The sequence below is a fragment of the Mirounga angustirostris genome, unplaced genomic scaffold, assembly GCF_029215605.1.
Source record: "Mirounga angustirostris isolate CCGP_5_RB_7025 unplaced genomic scaffold, mMirAng1.0.hap1 SCAF_11, whole genome shotgun sequence".
NCBI lineage: Eukaryota > Metazoa > Chordata > Mammalia > Carnivora > Phocidae > Mirounga > Mirounga angustirostris.
The window spans coordinates 9,949,856-9,957,013 of NW_026991719.1; the positions used below are offsets into that span (position 1 = coordinate 9,949,856).

Consider the following 7,158-nt stretch of genomic DNA (forward strand, 5'->3'; position numbering starts at 1 on the left):
TTCAGGAGAGCAATCAAGAGATGATGATGTCTGTAGCAACGACACAGATCTTAGAGTATTGCAAGGTTCCAGGGAGAGTTGATGGGTTCTGCAGTGATGGCAGTGAACAAGGTTATTTTCAGGGTCCAGGTATAGAAGGTGTGACTATAGACATATTTGCCACAATGTGTTTTCCAGGTTCCTGTCAAGAGATCACGGTGAACCTCCTCATGATCATTAAAGGGACACTGCTTGTATCAGGTAAGTGATGCTGTGTGCCTTAAGCACCCTACAGACCATCTGATCTTTAGATCTTAGAGTCAATGGGGTTCTTAAATTTGTGTTTCCATGTTGTTGTTTTTTTCTTTTGCTGTTACTCAGTTATGATATTGTCCCAACAAATGCTAGTAAGCATTAGTCTTTATTATTTTAGAGTTTAGATATACTGTATATTTAACTTTAGTAGTGATTGTGGGGTAGGTAGGTGTCCCAGTAACTTACTCATCTGCTCCACACCACGGTATTTACAACGAGATTTCTCTAGGTAGTCAGGAAAGAGATGATGATTTCTGTAACAATCGTGTTTACCTTTAAACTCTGCCAGGATCCCAGTAGTCTTGGTGGTTCCTGCAGTGATAGAAGTGATCAAGATTATTTGCAGGATTTTTTTTTAAATTTTTGTAGATAAAACAAGTTTTGTCCTTCAACACACTCGTCCATCATGTCCTCAGGTTCCAGCAGTCGTGAGATCATGGTGAACCTGACAATGGCCATTAACAGGACCTTACTGGTAACCAAGTAAGTGATAAAGTATGTCTTACCTCAACACAGACCGTCTGATCTTCAGATATCTGAGTGAGTGAGTATGGCTTCCCTAACACAGTGTCACCTGGTTGTTTTGCAAGTGTCCCGTGAAGGCCTTTCCTAGTATACAGGTATGAGACTATGTGGCATTACCTTATTAGAGAGCTGCTTGTTTTTCATATGTGAATGAGGCTTTTAAGACTATATTAACTATGTTTTTGGCATGTATGCAGTTTAGGAATTGACCCAAGTAGTACTAGTAAGTATGAGATTTTACTGTATTCTTATTCAGAAATTGTGTATTTTATTCACCCAGAGTGGTGGATAGGCAGAGATCCAGGTAATTTATCGTATTGTCCATCACCACATTATTGACCATGGGATTCTTGCAGGTATCCCTTCAAGAGAGGAAGCTATCTCTTCTTAGGGTATAACCTCAGGGTTCTGCAATTATCCAGGTAACATTGATGAATCTCCAAATGATACAGTTGACCAAGGAATTTGCTGGTGTCCCACTAGAATGAGACATGGACCAAACACTTTTTCCACAATTTTTTTTTCAGGTTCACATGAAGACCTCACTGCGAGCCTATCAGTGGTAGGTAGTGACGTGCACATATCAGAGACCGAGGTAAGTGATGACGTGGGCCTCCACCAGGGCACAGGTCATATGATCTTCGTACGCAGAAGTGATGATGGTGGCCCTCCACTCGTGTTACCATACATTTTTGCAGGTATCCCTCTCAGGTCTTGGATAGTACGCAGGTATATACGTGGTGTGATATTAACTCATTATAGATGTTCCTACTTCCCTTGTTTTTGGCAAGTGTAAGTTCCAGTAATTGGACCCTGATAATACTAGCAAGTAGTAGTTTTTGTTGTTTTCTTTTATGGAGATCAAGTGTGTTTCTCACTCCTCATGGCAGACAAATAGGAAATATCCAGGTCCTTTATCATATTGTTCTAACTGCATTATTACTGTGGGGTGTTTACAGGTATGGCGTCAACAGAGGAAGGCAAACCTTACTAGGGTTTAACCTCAGAGTTCTGGAAGTGTCCAGGTAATGTTTATGGGGCCCCACATGATACAAGTGACAAGGGAATTGACAGGTGCACAGGTAGAATGAGACATGTACCAAACACATAAACCACAATATGTTTTCCAGGACATGCAGAGAGAGCACATGAGCCTATCCAGAGCAATGAATGGGGGGAGCAGCATTGCTGGTATTGAGGTAAGTGATGCGCTAGGCTAAGTGGTAACGTGTGCTGACACTTCTTGTTACGAGGATTTTGTTGCAGGGATTCAGGTAAGAAGAATCCTTACCAATTCTAGAGACTATAAATTTTTACTTTTTACATTTTAGATAAAATATATGTTTAACACTATGCATATTAAGAGATCATAGGTATACAGGTATTTATCATGGTTTTCTCCACCACAGTACTACCCATATGATTTTTAGAGGTGTCCAGTCACGAAATGATGATTTTTTGACATTGATGTTGACCTGGGAGTATTGTAAGTATCCAGGTAGTACTGTTAAGTATCCAGAGTTGATATGTCTCATAATGATGAAGTGACCAAGGTTATTTGCAGGTATCCTGGTAGAAAAAGTTGTGTTCTTAAACATGTTTCATAACATTTTTTTCAGACCCCTATCAAGAGATCACAATGAGCCTAACATGGGTCATTAATGGGGGCAAGGACATTGCTGGTATGCAGGTAAGGGAGGATGTGGGCCTAAACCACACAGCACAGGCCGTCCGATCTCCAGATAGCTAGGTGAGTGATGACGGTGGCCCTAACACTTGTTGTCATGATTTCTTCAGGGGCATTCAGGTAGGAAATTATATAGATCCCCTGCCCATATAGAAACCATGAGTTTTCATTTTCTGTGTTTCAGAGAAAATTTTTGTTTATCCCTATGAGTGTTGACTAATATCATATCTAGGCAATTAGGATGATGTTTCCTGCCACAGTAGTGACCATGGAAATTTTGCAGGTGTCCTGTTTTCAACTGTTGTCTCACCTGACTGTGATCTTGACTTTGGAGTACTACAAGGATTCTGGTACAGTTGATGTTTTACAATGATGAAAGTCATAAAGATTATTTGCAGATGTCCTGGTAGAACAAGTTGTGTTCTTTTATACATATATCATAATGTGTTTTTCAGGTTCATGTCCCAAGGTCATGGTGAACCTAATGGTTATTAACAGGAGACATTTCTGGTATCCAGGTAAGCAATGATACACAACTTCATCACATCACAGACCGTCCAGTCTTCACATACTGACATAAGTGATTTTCGTTCTTGTTTGACCATGGGATTTTTTTTTTTTTTTGTAGGTTTTCAGGTAAGAAATGATAATGTTTTACCAGTTGTAGAAACCATGTTATCCTACTATTTTATATTTTAGAAAAAATTATGTTTAACCATGTAAGTGTTGAGCAATTTGCAGATATCCATGTAATTATTATGAAGGTGCAAATTACAGTAGTACCGTGGTTTGGGTTTTTTTGTTGTTTGTTTTTGTGTTTGTGTTTGTTTGTTTGCTTGCAGGTGAGCATTCAAGAGATAATGGCATCTCTAACTATGAGGTAGGCCTACCTAAGATCCTAGGTAGATTTAATGAGTTTTGGGACGCGTGGGTGGCTCGTCGGTTAAGCATCTGCCTTCGGCTCAGGTCATGATCTCAGGGTCCTGGGATGGAGCCCCGCATCGGGCTCCCTGCTTGGTGGGGAGTCTGCTTCTCCCTCTCCCTCTGCCGCTCCCCCTGCTTGTGCTCACTCTCTCTCTGACAAATAAATAAAATCTTTAAAAAAAAGAAAAGATTGGGGCACCTGGGTGGCTCAATTGGTTGGGCGACTGCCTTCGGCTCGGGTCATGATCCCAGGGTGCTGGGATCGAGCCCCACATTGGGCTCCCTGCTCGGCGGGAAGCCTGCTTCTCCCTCTCCTACTCCCCCTGCTTGTGTTCCCTCTCTCGCTGTGTCTCTCTGTGTCATATAAATAAATAATAAAATCTTTAAAAAAAAGGTTCAATGAGTCCTGCAGTGATGCCAATTACAAGGTAATAAAGGTGTGTCATGACACATCTGTCAGAATGTTTTCTTCAGGTTACCATGGTAATCCTGATAATAATCATTAAAGGGATTTTGTTTGTATCCAGGTAAGTGATGATGATAGCCTTTTCCATGCTATAGACCATCTAATATTCAGATATCTGAGTAAGTATGGATGGTATTCCTAACCTTGTGTTGCTGTGTTTTTTTGCAGGTGTTCAGGTAAGAAATGATACTGTCGATGATGCTAGTAAGCGTTAGTCCTTATTATTTTCAAGTTTAGATATACTGTTTGTATAATATCAGTGTGTCAGAGATTACATAAGTATCCAGGTAAGTTAGTATTTTGCCCATTGCCTCTTTATTGACCATGGCTTCTTACAGTTATCTTGTCAACAGTATTGTGTCTCTAACTAGGGAGTTGACCTTGAACTTCTGCAAGTTTCCAGGTAGATTTGATAGGCCTCATAAATTTGATGGGATTTTGCAGGTAATACATGTATTCCTAACACAGTTTTTGCAATGAATTTTTATAGAATCCACTCAAGAGATGATGGAAGGCCTTCGAGAAAATATACCAGAGAAATCCCAAATTAAATACTATGGTCATGATGAGCACGGGGTGATGCATGGAGTTGTTGAATCACTATATTGTACACCTGAAACTAGTATAACACTGTATGTTTACTGGAATTAAAATTTAAAAATATATAAGGGGATTCAAAAACAATCCCAGGGTGAAATAACCTATTCAAGTCGTATAATAATATTTTCAGTTTCCAATAGCTGCCTGTGAAAAAAATCTTGCTCAAAATGCATAAAATGAGAAAAATGTATTCCATATGAATGAATGAATAACTTGAACTTGTGAACTAGTGAGAAAATAAAATCAAATGAATGAATAAATGAATGCTATGATTAGTTGAACCATCATCTCTTGATTTGTATTTTTGCAGATACCCACTCAGGAGGAGAAAATGTCTCTATTCAAGGTCTTGTCCCTGGATTTTTGCAAGTAGCTGGGTAGATTTTACAGTACCTTTTAAGTCTGCACTGCTCATTAGATTTTCAGGTGTCCAGGTTATGGAATTATCATTAAACACCATTGTAGATTCCAGTTAAGAGATTGTTGAGAACCTCCGTTTGGTATTGAAGGCAAAATTTTGTTTGCACTAAGTACAAGATAATGGTGTTTGTACCAGAGTTAGAGCTCATGAGATTTTGCACATATCCAGGTAGACCATGTTGGTATTCTGAAGCCAACCTAGTGACCATGATTTATTTGTGAGTATTTGTAAGTTGTAAGCAGTGATCAGGGAAATTGTGCAGATATCCTGTACACTATGAAGGTGTCTCTAACTAAGGTGTTTTTCTTGGAAATTTGTAGATGTCCGGGTAAGAGATGATGGTGTCCCTAATCAAGATAATGACCTTGGGATTTTGCAGTTATCCAAGCAAGAGATGACATGTCCCTACCATGATCTTGATCCTGCACCTTTCTAGGTATTCAAGTAAGAGATGGTATTTGTCTGAATACGTTAGTGACCATGGGGCTTTTACTGGTATGCAGGCAGATGGTGATTCTGTCTGATCTGTAGTGCTGACCTTTGAATTTTACATGTATCTAGGTAAGAGGTGATCTGGCCCTTACCATGTTGGTGGCCTTGGGATATTTTAGTCTAGACAAGGAGTGGTGTGTCCTTAACCATGTCAGTTACCGTGAGATTTTGCAGGTATCCAGGTAAGATGTCACATATCTACAACATATTATTTCTCTTCACATTTTTTAGATATTCTGAGAAGAGATGATGGTGTTCCTAACAACAGTAAAGACCACTGGATTCTGCACATGTCCAGTGAAGAGATGATAGCATCTCTTTCAACGTTGGTGTCTATGGAAATGAAAGAAATGGAATGCTTTTTTTGATTAGCTGTATAATTTGTTAAAAGAATTTTAATGTTCAATGGCTATTAAATATTATTCACAATCATATTTTCTTATATCCATTTGTTTAATTTCTCCATAATGACATTTGCACCAGGAATCTTAGGCCCACGTTTATGAAATATGTTAATATCTTGGAGCCATGAATACAGATAGACTTCATATGAAATGTGGTTATTCCTAAAGAAAACTAGGCTATAAACCCAATTCTTAGTTAAAGGATTGGGGGAACCAAGGAAGAGGAATATTGGTGTACATATTGTGGGCAAAAAACATCTGTACTCTCCCCCTCCTGGTATGAATAGGCATTAGATGATATGTTAGGAAAATACGTGAAACATGATAGAGATTAATGGGGAACTTGAATATCTCTTATCTAAATATTCAGTTATTGAATTATTATTTAGCTTATATCATTGACACATAGAAAATGAGAGCTGAATAAGAATTTGATGATCATTTAGCCCAACACCACCATGAATGAGAGAGCCCTGAGTGCAGAGAGGTTAATCAAGGTCACACAGCTATCTAGTTGTGATGTGCTCTTTCCATTATCCTGTTTTCTTGGTTTGAAAACCTGAGACCGATTAAAAAGCAGTAAGGCAAGTACTTGTTCAAATCAATATAGCTCAGGAAATGCACTTCCAATTGGCCAGATTATTCATCATGCACTTTGCTTTTTTGTTCATATATTCAGTATAAAATTCTTGGCCCCAGGTGTCTGTCCTAAACCCCCAGCTACAAATGTCTCCTGTGAAGGGAAGCAACGTAGTCTGAATTTTGGTTCAGCCAAGTGGGATCCCTGTGAACTTCTGTTCTCCTCTGATACAACAGTTCTGAGATCCATTTACAGCCATTGTTGTCTGCATTTCAACACCATTGAACATAATGTCAGAGCAAGACCCGGTAGGTACAATTCCATAGAAAAAGAGAAGTAAAAGGTTTAATCTGCAACAGTGGATGACGATAATGATGGAGAAAGAAAATTAAACAAGGATGAACAAATTTGACAAGATGCCTTCACCCCAGGCCATGCACATAGGAGGCACTCAGTATTTTTTTAAGTAAATGAATGCTTCTTGATAGTTTGGATGATTATGGATCAGCCCATTCAACCACCATTCTTCCTTCTAGTGTGTGAAGGCAAGAATGCTAAAAACTCCATTTCCCAGACTTCCTGCCACACGGATGTGAGTGTGATTCAGGTTCTGTCATCGATGTAACAGTATGCTTAACTAACTTTTACTGGAATTAAGTCATAGGTAGAAGGGCAAGGAGTGGACCACCATTTTATTGGCCTGGATTGTGGCAAGGGCCCCCATGGTTCTGGACAGATGTGTTTGAGGAGCTTGGAATTCATAAA

At 39.2% G+C, this 7,158-nt stretch overlaps 1 long non-coding RNA gene across 2 annotated transcripts; it reads left to right on the forward strand.

The window, feature by feature from the left end:
• Nucleotides 1-736: 736 nt before the first annotated feature.
• On the forward strand, nucleotides 737-5,790 carry LOC123851723 (uncharacterized). 2 transcript variants are annotated; one of them, XR_010406033.1, is made up of 5 exons: nucleotides 737-1,241; nucleotides 1,347-1,844; nucleotides 1,950-2,856; nucleotides 2,962-5,361; nucleotides 5,641-5,790. It is a non-coding gene; the product is annotated as an uncharacterized LOC123851723 (long non-coding RNA). The 2 variants fall into 2 exon arrangements; XR_010406032.1 differs by having other exon boundaries at nucleotides 1,950-5,361.
• The last annotated feature ends 1,368 nt before the right edge of the window (nucleotides 5,791-7,158 follow it).